The sequence below is a fragment of the Anguilla anguilla genome, chromosome 13 (genome assembly GCF_013347855.1).
Source record: "Anguilla anguilla isolate fAngAng1 chromosome 13, fAngAng1.pri, whole genome shotgun sequence".
Lineage (NCBI taxonomy): Eukaryota > Metazoa > Chordata > Actinopteri > Anguilliformes > Anguillidae > Anguilla > Anguilla anguilla.
In genome coordinates, this window is record NC_049213.1 from 24,422,595 (window position 1) to 24,434,970 (window position 12,376).

At 41.4% G+C, this 12,376-nt stretch overlaps 1 long non-coding RNA gene across 2 annotated transcripts; it reads right to left on the reverse strand.

The window, feature by feature from the left end:
* Positions 1–3,598: 3,598 nt before the first annotated feature.
* Positions 3,599–10,667, reverse strand: LOC118211722. Of its 2 annotated transcripts, XR_004762069.1 has the most exons (6): positions 10,404–10,667; positions 10,213–10,278; positions 9,716–9,757; positions 7,520–7,597; positions 5,332–5,457; positions 3,599–5,200 (listed from the first exon to the last, which is right to left on the reverse strand). It is a non-coding gene; the product is annotated as an uncharacterized LOC118211722 (long non-coding RNA). The 2 variants fall into 2 exon arrangements; XR_004762070.1 differs by lacking the exon at positions 10,213–10,278 and having other exon boundaries at positions 10,404–10,664.
* Between the last annotated feature and the right edge of the window lie 1,709 nt (positions 10,668–12,376).

Genomic DNA, 12,376 nt, shown 5'->3' on the forward strand with positions numbered 1-12,376 from the left:
CTACTCACTAATCCCTCAAAGCACAATAAAACAAACAGGAACCACAGGAAGGTATTGATGAATAAAACATGTAGGCCCCAGAAACACAGGTAATCTATAGACACCAAGCCTCTTTACAAACGCAAGAATAAAACAGAAAAAACCGTCAGAGGCATATTCCAGTGCTCGCAAAAGAGCCACTGCGGTCAATTAGAGCCTTCTGTCTTCTTTTCATATGTGCTTCAAAACAACAGTTAAATAAAACTAATGAATGAGTAAAACATTTTCTTTTTCTTGTTTAGTTTAAAATATCGAGGTATGTGAAACAGAGATTTGAGCTTAAAAGAAAATGCCTTTGTAGAGGGAAGACAGATTTACTGCATGTGAAAATGCTTATATTAATTATAAATTATGCAGGTACACTAAAAGGCTTTGGTTGGAAGTAAATATTTGAACTACTAACTAAAAAGCCGAAGCGACCAGCCCTTTAATGAGAAGCAACCACTTTGAGCTGCTGAACACACCGCTACAACACACTTCTAACAGAGGAGATACTTAACACACTTCTCCCCCCCCCACACACACAAACACACACACAACTTTATGTGCCACGTTCTACTACACAAAACTAACATATGAAACAATCATATTGTGTAATACTACTCATTCTTAAAGCACTGAACTACTGAACACATACTGAACACACAACCCTTTGTGCTCCTTGTACTCTCGCACAGGCACTTGAAGTGTGGCATGTGACATTGTGTAAGTTGGTAGACTTCTCTCTTCCCTTCTTTGTCCCAGGTCCCTTTTTCTAATTATTTTTGTGATTAAATAAAGATGACCTTTTTTAGTCAAGCCTCTCCCCCCTGCTCTCTCTCTCTCCTCTCCCTCTCTCTCCCTTTCTCTCTCTGCTGTGACCTACAGTGGTGATGACGCCTGTGGGCTGGAATAACTGTCTGGTGCCAGGCTGCTGAGCCCGAGGCCTTGTGGGGGATGAGGCAGGGGTCAAAGGAGGTGGGGGGGGAGGGGGGAATGCCTGCTTGGAACAAATAGGAGGTTGAGGAGAAGGAGGAGGGGTGGGGCTGTTCTTTAGCAACTTAAGTCGGCAGTATACTCCGTACGAAGTAGAACTTTTTGAGCAAAACGAAGCAATCAGAACAACTGACGAACAAAAAGACGCAGTGTTGTGTGTTCGTACGGTGCAATGTGCGACGGCCTCCAGGGAGAACTTCTCGAAAAGTTCTTTCTTGTTCGACCTCCCCCTCTCAGCTACTGGTCCAAATATCACATAGTTGGTTATATCACGCTTGAGAGTTCTGAGGGCTGAATTCACACGCTAACGTACGGAGAGTCAACGCCAATCTCTATTCTGTAGAGATGGAAATTCTGTGAGTTCTCGCATGTTTGATGAATGGTGCTATTCGTTTCAGCAAGTCATCAAAACGCCTAGCACACATTCAGAAATACGAAAAAATGGACCCCCTCGTCTAAACTCGTATTTGACGAATGTACAGAAAAAACTCTCCATTCTCAGTCCTATTCTGATTTAGAGGGAGAACGTACCATCTTCTTTGCCTTTTTTTCTTCTTTTGCATAGCTAGGTAAACTAAAGCCACTTTAAACTTTTTGTTTTGTGATCTCGCGTAGCCCTTCTCTTTATACATCCATGGCGTAGCCGCGAGACTGGTTGAGATTCCAGCCCCGGTTAATAGCTCCCGCCTAATTATTCGTAATTTATTCACGCCCCAGCGGCGTGGAGCAACTTTAAACGGTGCGGTGTTCTCACTGAGTATACCGACAACAGTGTTCGTGGACATGTTTGCCGGTGGTTCTCAATCCTGAAGTTCTTTCTTCTTACTGAGTATACTGCCAGCTTTAGCAGAGCTAACGATACTCCAGCCTCTCCCTCCATTCTCCATCCATTCCTGTCCTCCATTCACACAACCACACCTGATTCTTATGACCCAACAGAAACAGCCAGAGAGAAGATGACCACAATGAAAAGGGACAGACTAAAACAAACAAAGAAGCAAGCAAGCAAATAAAATAAAAACAGCCTGAGGACAGAGCAAGATTATGAAAATAAACTTACACTTCTTAGACTTGTTTCCATAAAAGACGTATTCATACTGACATACCAAGTTAACACATGGTTGTTGAATATTTTATTAAGCCAAATACATTAGACCACAGTGTTCTAGAAAGTATTGGCGTATGCTTGCGTGTATTGTCCTAGGCAGACTGAACACAAAGGCAGTCCCACTTCTCAGGACTGAGAGACATACAGGCAGTTGGGTGGAAGGTAATGATGAAATTTTGATGAAGACTGTACGGGAAGACAATAACATTTTGGGAATGACTTCATTTGTTAGGAGACAATTGTGGAGAATGTTTTGTTTTGTTAGGAGGTGTTCACAATATGGGATAGGTTCAATTGTTTTGGGACAAATCAACCCCCACTTTGGGTGGATGGTTTGGCTGTCTTAGGAGAAAGTCAAGTTAGAAGACTAGCAAGAGGAAAAAATCTGGTTAAGTCTGGTGTTAAGACAGTAAGTGTGAGAGAAAGTTTTGAGAAGGCTAGGACAGACAATATTATGGCTAAAATATGGAAAAGGTTTTATAGTATTGGGGGACATGTTACAGAGACGTTTTATGATGAAATTATGTACAGGTGATAAAAACAGGTTGAGATGCAGGGCCTGGAAACAGGGCATTTGTGTTATCCTGACTAATATCAATTTCAAAATCAAGCTGCTGCCGTCTACTTCCCTCACATGAAAAACAGCTTGTTGACTGTCTATTAACCCTATCAGGAGACAGTCACACAAGCAGATGGCTGTGACTGGAGGCCCTCGTGATGCAGGAAAGCTATGCTGGGTTAGGAGACAAAGTGTGAGGTGTTAAGAAACAGCCGCAGTGAAGATCTGGTTGTGATTTTGCGCTGGTCGCTCACCGTCTTCAACACTCCCTTTCTCAGTTTGGTAAAGGCACAGGGTGACACGGGGGTCATGGTGCTTCAGGCATTCTGCCTGTCTCAGGGGGGAATGCAGTGGTGCACGTGGACAAATCTCTCCTTCCAACCTCTCAAAAAATTAAGCCTTTAGATCTTGCCTTTAGGAGCAATAAAAAAAATACACCTAAGTGAAGGGTTAAGGAGGAGGCATCATATTCAGATGTGCGTGACAAGGTTGAGAGATTTTTGTTTGAAGCATCTCTCTCCTCTTCTCACACTACTGCACACTTGCTTAGGATACTTGTGTGATTCACCTGACATAATATCTACTCATGGAGACACAACGCTTTCCTAAAGGTTTATGAAGGGAAAAAAAGCTTTGGACTACATTAATGGGGGTACCCGTTTGCCATTTATCACTTGATTTTTGATATGATCTTTTAAAAAAAGACGATACAGTACACTGTTGTTATGCTCCATGTTGCTTCAGATGTTTTCGCAAAAAAAAACATATTTTTGCACAGTTTACTAACGGAGGACTTACTCGCAAATAGGAGACGCAAGTTATGAAATCATTTGCATTCAACAAAAGATTAATTATAACAATATAATTAATAGGCTATTTTATTAACAGAGCCCAATATTTAGCAGCGTGGGCAATTATTGGTACGGAATCCATTGAGAAATGCATACTAAAATCATAGCCTACTCTTTTTCACATTGTATTGAGGCTACATTATATCATAAAATCAAAGAGTTGGACTAAGCTAAAAGCCAATTGCTTTAATTGTACTCAGGTAAGTGTTTGTCATTACAATACGAACACACTAGGGGGAGGGAGAGCGATAGAGCGGTATCCAGTGCGGAACTCATTGTGGACCCAGTTCCTTCCTGGATTTGTTCCGCCACGCTTTCAGTTCAGGAGCCGTTGCTTTCGATCACACCGATGGGAGGGACGCAGAAAGCACGCCACGATCAAGTGGATCGAAGCTGTCATTGGCTAATGGCTACTACAGAGCCCAATGGCGAAAATTGTAATCAAATAGGAGTAACCGTGGTTTCAGTGAACGGCAAGTTCACAATTTACTGGCACCTAACCAAAGGAATTAATCCTTTCATCGAGGTGAGTCAGTTCCTTTCGTTCACTAAAAGGATAAATCACTCAGGAACGACACACTATTACCCCAGGGTGCTGCCGCACCCACTTTGAAAAATGCTGCTCTAAATATCCACTAAAGGCATTGTTTTATACACACTTCCCACAACATTCCCTGATACCACAAATCTAGTGCCTGATACACACTCTGTTTCCTCAAAGAAGTACATTAACATTAACATCCTTCAGATGAAGGTTGTGACTCTCTGTGGTCATTACAGATCCCATGGCATTTTTTCGAAAGAGTAGGGGTGTTAATCCAGGTGTCTTGGTTTCCTACTAAAACTGGCTCTCTCAGGCCACCAAATCATCCCCTATATCTCATTGGCTACACAATGCCTTGCATAAAGGATATGTTTTTTTAATTCTGGGACCAGGCCAACATTTTTATCATGCTGAATATGAAAGCATAGCTGGAAAACTAGTACTAGAATATTTGATTCTGTGTTTGTTTATGATCTTGCTTATTTGGTCTTCACTATGACACTCAACTACTAAGAGATGAGGTCTTGGTAGCATTGACTCTGGGGTACAGTTATTTGTCATGTGGTTTCCCGCTGAAAACATCTGGCTGGAATTGAACAGGGCTGAGGGATGTCAGCAGAGCTGTTGTGTGCAAACAGAAATTGAATAGCACAAGGCAAAATAAACACGATGCATCTAAAACAGAAACCACACAATGGAATTCTTAAAACAAGAGCCAAAATTCAAAGCCTGCCACTCATGGCACATTCTCACCCAGGTGAAGGGACAGGAGACAATAGCGGTCTAACCACAACTGCACCAGAGAGAGTCACATTATATTATATAATTATATGAGTCCAACACACACACGTTCATAAACATGAAATGTTCAACAAAATTCTTTCCTCCCTTCATCTGCCCTCCCTCTCATCATTTGAATTCTTTCTATTTTTATGATTCTGTTTGCCTGTTTTCCTTATCACTCCATCAGGAATTCTCCCTTACAGTCCTGATAAACAGACGGCACCACAGTCTTTGCTCCCCCTCCCTCTCTGCTCTGTTCTCTCCATCCTGTCCTCTCCTCCAGCCCTCTGCATGACGTTAAGGAGGGGCCGCAGACCGAGAGTAGCGGGACTGACAAAGCCCTGCGCGTGAAAGAGAAAGAAGATAAACCCAAATGAAGCAGAGAAAAGGAAAAGAACGTAAAACATTCAACGCTGACATTCTTCACAGTTATGGTGAAGGACGAAATCATGACAATGTTGTATCCCTTCACCTCGTGCGTTTGATGCAGTATCATGGTGATGCCGACATCGAGGTCAACTCTCCCTGTTATTATCCCTGGACTCAAAGGCAGCCATCACACTGACCACATCAACAAGATTGGCCTGGATAGGATAATCTATGTGGAGGACGGTAAAAAAAAAAAAAAAAAAAAATGTTTCAAATAAAAAAATTATTTGCACTTATGTCTCGATATTGGAATGTTTTCTTATTTCTCAGCCTCATTATGGCTTCCTTGGCTTTCATTGTCACAAATCAAAATATAACTGACATTCCTCATGGTTATGGTGAAGTCTGCTTCACTATAACAAACTCCAAAGGCAATCAAAACCAAAACCAAAACCAAGCAATGGAACACACCTGACTAATCAGTCTTTGTTTCAAACATTATGGAGCTCACTGTATAAGAACTACTGTTCAAGGGAACACACTAATATCGGTTAAAACCCAATGTGGCCCATTTCTGTTTAAACTTTACCCCTACCTCCTCTGTGAGGACCAGAGATATATACAGACAAGAATAGGCTTTGAGGGAGGAGGAGCCAGTGAAAAAGCGAAAAGGAATGAGATCGAATGAGTGAAAGAGGGCAGTCGCTAGTGCCTGTGTTGGTCAGGCGTGTCCAAACAGGCGGCGGTGTCAGACAGCCAGGCGTCAATCGGGGCCGCGCGTGTGCCACGGCACCCCGTGCCAGGGGCCCGCATGTTCGGCCCCCCACGCCCATGCTCACAATGCACACTCAGTGTCAGAGACACGTACCACAAACATCAGAAATGTTAAATATTTAAGCAAGGGCTGAGGTATCACTGGGTCAGGTGGGGTGCAGAGGAGGGAGGCCATGTGGCAAGGGTTCGATTAAGAGGTGAAAAATAAAGCAAAGGATAGAAAATAGACTGGAAAACTGCAAACAAACATCAACCAGAAGCCCTCACAGAAGAAAACATCAGCATGTCCCACAGTTTGTGATGCTGGAGCTATGCACTTCAGTTTTAACACAGGGCCCATCAACATTATTTCCCCAGCACAGTCCTAGGTGCCTGACCTCAAGTCACCAGCAAATCCGACTGTTCATGATACTCTCTTACGTGGGAGTTACTGAAACTAATGCAATGTGGTCCCGGGGAACTGAGAACTATTACACTGCAGATTATTAATGAAGGCAGTTCATTTTCTTGTTCTTTCACTATGGGTCCAAATGGGCACAGAGTACATCAGGAAGGGTATGATACAACAAGGTCACACAGTTGGAAGACACCAGCTTTGAGTAATGTCTGACTAGAAAATAGGCAGAGGTTTTTTCATCTAAACACACACACACATAAACACACACATGAAAACACACAAACCCTCACCTACCCCTGCATCAACAACCACACCCTCTGTAAATCTGTGCATTGCATTATTTTAAAAAATGTTTGATTTACTGAAAATCAAACAAATTATGTAAATTACATAATTTACATTTCATACACTTTCCAGAGCTCTGCCTGCTGGTAGACTACTTTCAGATACTTCGATGAAGGTGCCAACTGCAGGGCCCCAGCCAAGAAATTAAATGTTGGTTTCATCAACTGAAAATCTCTCATTTCAAGAGACTAGAATTTGTTGGTATGAGTGTATAGTCTTTTGAGGTAAAGCAATGACCACCTACTTGTATTTGTCGTTTGTATTGTTTTTGTATGAGAGAAATATTAGAGTAGCATGAAAGAGTTTTTTTAGGGCTTCATGTTTGCTTTGAAAACCAATGCTGCCATCAAGTGGTTCGTACAGTACATTACATTCATTTGGCAGACGCTTTTATCCAAAGTGATGTACAAACGTACATACCAAATGTCATCAGAACAACTACAAAACACAGGTCCGATAAGGTACAATACTCATGTTGTACAGTTATTCATAGTCAAGAACACACAGTGAACAATACTCTGACCTAACCTATGCTAAGTCAAGCTAGGGGGCAGTACAAGCTACAACATCAGGACAATGATACACAATACAATAAGTGCTGGAATGGATATGTAACATGAGTGGCATGAAAGAGGAGAATTCAGTGTTTGGTCTTTGTGTTTTCTTGCATGTAGTCCTAGCTGCTAGTTCCCCATGTCTAGTTTTTGCTTACCTGATCCCTCGTGTTGCCCTGTTATTTGTTTTGTAAGTGCTGGTCGATATTCCCTGTAAATACCTTTTGTTTAACTTGGCCCTGCCTCTGTGTTTGATCTCTGCACCTGGGTTCTGATCCTCTGTGAGGCCTGACAAATTCCTGGGTTCAGGGGTGAGACGGAACACATTGGAATGGGTGAGTTCAAGGGTGAGTTCAAGGCAATGAATCCATGAATTCTGCTCAGACCCACAGTTTCCTTTGTTCAACACAACATCAAAAATGGCTGCACAACCAATATTTAACAAAATTTACTACAGCAGATAGTTTTTCATTTTTCAGTCACTTTGGCATAACTTTTGATTCTGATCTCTCCTTTCAGGCCCACATTCATTCCACCTAAAGAACATTTCTAAATTAAGCAAGATTTTGTTCCTCCAGGATGCTGAAAAAATCCTTACTTTGCTGAGTGTTTAAATGTTTTTTATTTTTTTGGAACTTTAATAATAGTGTCCAGCACACTGTACTGGCTTCACAGGTGTTTGATCAGTCAGGTTTGTTAATTTTTTTTCTTAGTGCAGGCATACATGAGCTTTCTGTATCTTTAATTATTAAAAAGAAAGAGGGCACTGGTGAGCTCAGTAATGGCAAAGGGCCTGGCAGGTCAAGGAAGACCTCCACAGTTGATGAGCGAAGAATCCTCAGTATAATGAAGAAAAACCCCATGGCCAAAAGGAACTTCTCAAGATCTAAAGCATACCATCTCACCACAGATGGTGCTGTGTCCAGGTCTAAAATCGCATTGATGTGGATTCAGTATGTTTTTTGTGACTAATTCATCAGAGATTCCAGAATCTTCCAGAAACCAAGTGGGACTGAAAGCAAACCAATCCTGGGGTGAGTCAAATGCTCTGGCATGTGACCATGCCTTATCTCTTTGGCAAAGTCTGTCAGTGAGGTCCATGGAAAACTATGGATTTGATCTATTTTCACCTTCTGTTGCTTGAATTGGGTATGCTAATCTGTGATAGTGTTAAAACTGTAGAAACATGGTTTCTACAGTTTTTAGCAAGTGCAAGTTTTGGGTCAGGAATGGAAGCTGCACAGCCAATGTCACTTAAACATAAATCATGAGTGAATGTTTGTTCTGAGATGTTTATAATTCCTTTTGCAGACAACACGTAAGCAAGCCTTTATACAGTAGCTGTCACATCCCAAATTCAAGCGATGGGGTAGTGGTTGCTGACGTCCAAAGCAAAGACTCCACTAGAGAATAAATGTATGTGGTCTGTTGGTCAGAATTGCATTTTTTAAATTAGGTCAAGTTGGTTTGGATAGTAACTGTGTATGATTGAACTCACTGCCTGACCACGTCCGAGGAGCTGGTTAGCCAGTCTAGGTTCAGATCACCCATAACTAATAACACATAACTAGAAAGCAAAATGGACAAACTGTCAGCAGCACATCTGGGGACAGAAGGATGGTAAACTCCCACAGCTGTCAGTTGCACGCCACTTAAATTTCTAAAATTTGCACCATTAGGTCTAAGGATGGAATGAGTGGCCCTGAAGAAAGGAAGACCTTACCATACAGAGGGGCTGTTTAACTGCCCCTCTGTGTTTAGTTAGCAAGCTATGGACTGGTAATTTCCAGTATAAGTAATTGAAGAAAGATAAAAGTATTGGTAGTTTGTAGTGAATTCTCTTGCCAATGCCTAATGACTCCTTGATCCTGCCTTGCAAAAGTGATACGCCTACACGTTATCCAAAGAGTTTGGAAAACACACACACACACTTCTATACATATTATATATTGTCTTTATTCCACTGTGAAGCACTTCAGCCTGCTTGTTTCCTTGTATGAAATGTGCTCCACAGCTAAAAGCTTATTATATATTATCGAGCAAGGTCATATAAAGCACTTAAATCCCCACACACATTCACACACCTCCCATCAGCATAGCACAAATATCAGTAGAAAAGGGACAGGATGCCGTTACATCAGTGCTGATGTCAAAGCTTCCAAAGAGTTACTCCCATGTCTCAAAAAGTGACTCAAATATACACCATGACATAATTTTTTCAGCACATTCCTAACTCTCTGCCTGCAACAAACTCAGCTATTTGTGTTTCCAATGAATAATGTTCACAGGGCAGCACTCAGCGATACTACCATGATTCTGGACTGTGTGCAGAGTTAATTCTCACAAGGATACTGGATTCAAGAGAAAGAGCCCCAACCTTTACCAACTACAACATACATTAATTGTATCATTTTTACCTTTATTCCTTTTCCTGGTTCCTTTTCAGAAATTTGTTGTTTCTGCAATAGGAAAATGTCACATTCTTATATGTGTATACCTAATGAATATGAGGTAAATAAGTGACATGGTAAGCTAGTTTTCACTTTTGGCAAATAGCGCCATGGGGTTTGGTTTTAGAATGAAAAGATGAAGAAAAGTGTGGCTTGTAAATGGATAATTACAGATTTAGAAGTAAATACAGCCGTCAGACACATTAGCACTTGCTACTATAGCCGCATAAAATCATGTTACTCAATCATCAAGTAACCATAAATATATTCTAGTATTCTAGTGGAGAAAAACAGTGGCCAAACGCTGCGCTTCTCTTCGAAGCAACCTTTGTATACGGGGCTGCCACGAACCGGGTGCTTCCAGGGCCGACAATGCTGAGCAAGAGTATTTGTGTAAGCGTTTGTTTCTTTGGAACACATTCACACGATAAAAACAAACCCTACGACCGCAGAAGATTAAATACCTTGCTCTTTTTTTTTTTTTTTTAGACAGTAGAGTCGGGTTAGTTACGTCTGGTGCGAGGGTGAATCTAAAATAAGATTACATGTTATTTACGTTTTTGGCAATGTATGCGAGTGTCATGAAATTATTAAAACAAAAATGTAGAATTCACTCAGTATCACAGCGTACAATTAGTTTTAGCTTCAATCATACCGTATTTATGTTCTTCCAGTGACCAAACAATGGAGGTGAGACAAAGGGGCGAGAGCGAATAAAACAAACCGCATTTTGTAACTTGCGCAAATATGACCTAACGCGATAGTGCATGAGAGAGCTATCGGTCATCTGCCAGGTCTTAGTGTTATACCTGTTTCATTAATTGGAAGAAAAGGCTACCTTTTGCCTTTTACTCTACGATGTTCTCTGGCCCCAGTCCTTACTAAATAATTGAGATAGGAACCACTTTGTCGTCACAAGATTTTAAGCAAACAAACTCTTGAAGACACACTCAATGAATGAAGCCAGATTTGATTTGTGTGTGGTAGAATATAAAATACAAGAACATAACAATGGTGCTTGTAATATATAACAAAATATTTTTTTTTACAATTTATATAAATTAGTGTTGGCTTTATACCTATACGGTAATGTGCACAGTTCATGTATTTTATTTTCTAAAGCATGTGCACAGAACTTCAAATTTCTTAGAAATATTATTGCATATGGAGAATGCACGTATGCATAGCATATTGGTGCATACAATGGCATGAGACAGATTTTTCAAGAAATAGTTTTTCTTTTATTCCTTCTACTCTCTTTCTCTCTCTCTCTCTCTCTCTCTCTCTCTCGCAAATAGCCTTTCAAAAAGCACTGCTTCTATATTGGTGCCATGCTCTTTGCTGTCATTACTGTTTAGCAAGGTAACAATTATGCCTGACAAGTCAGCAAGGTTCATGAATATTCTTTAAAATATACAAAAAAGAAGAAAAAAATCATTTTAAATGACAACAAGTTAGATAAGCAGATTCTAGCAAGCCTGCCAAGCAGATCCTTGCACAAACAGTACAGTCTACCAGTGGTCTTCAGCCCCCTCAAGCACTAATGCTTAAAAAGTAATACAGTGTCCTGGTTGTTTGATTGCCTGGGGTCTTTTCTGAGGAAACAGTGTTTTGTATGCTAGGAATGAGGTAAAATGGATACTGGCCTAAATCAGACTACCACACCCACAACACCACCCTGTGCAGTCTATAAAAGGAATGGAAATGTGTACTCTATGTGCTCAGTCTGGCACAAACTCTCCCTCTTCACCACTTGTTTTTTACAGAAGGTGTTAAAGGCCTTTGCTTGGCAAAGCCTCTGACCTGCTGCAGTGCAAACTGAAAGAACCCCAACTCACCACACTCCACCATCACTTCGTAGGTCTTGCTCTTCACCTCGCCCTTCAGGCCCAGCTTGCTCCTGGCCCCTTTCAGGTCTTCCTCCTTCATCACTGGCCTCTTCTTATTCTTCTTCACCAGGCTGGAGGCAGGAAAACAGAGGGGAAAATGTAACCCAAGGCAACTTCCTTTCAGGTCATAGCTTCTTACAGAACCTATTTGCTAACAGAATCATTGGCAGACCAGAAATTAATTTCCTACTCAATCCCATGTCAAGTTCTGATGTTCCGACACAGTCCTGATCAGCTTCTGATCAGCTCATGACAAAGTCTTGGAGATTTCGAAACGTACTTGTACCCTTGCACACTGTCCTGACCCACAGAGAGAGAAAAAAGAACAAGTTCAGCTGTGTTTCAACATCCGTGTGGTACTGGGGACATCATCTGTGCCATTGATGGGTGCCACATGAAAATCATGTGGCCAATAGTCAGAGTGGGGGATGACCTGAATAGGAAATCTTTCTATTCAGTCCTCCTCCAGGACATTGTGGATGATAAAGGATGGCTCCTAAACATTTGTGCTGGCATGATGCCAGAATGCTGAGGGCTTCAACATTTTTTGACACCTGGCCACAGTTTTTGGAGACATATTGCCTTTTTGGTGATACTACCTTCATCAAGTGTGATAATGGTGCACTGATTGAGGAGGATCTGAGTAGTGCCAGGATCAGCCATGGTAGAGTGGTGGTAGAACAGGTTTTCGGAAGGATGAAGTGTAAGTGGAAGTGACTTTGTGACCTCCGGAACACCA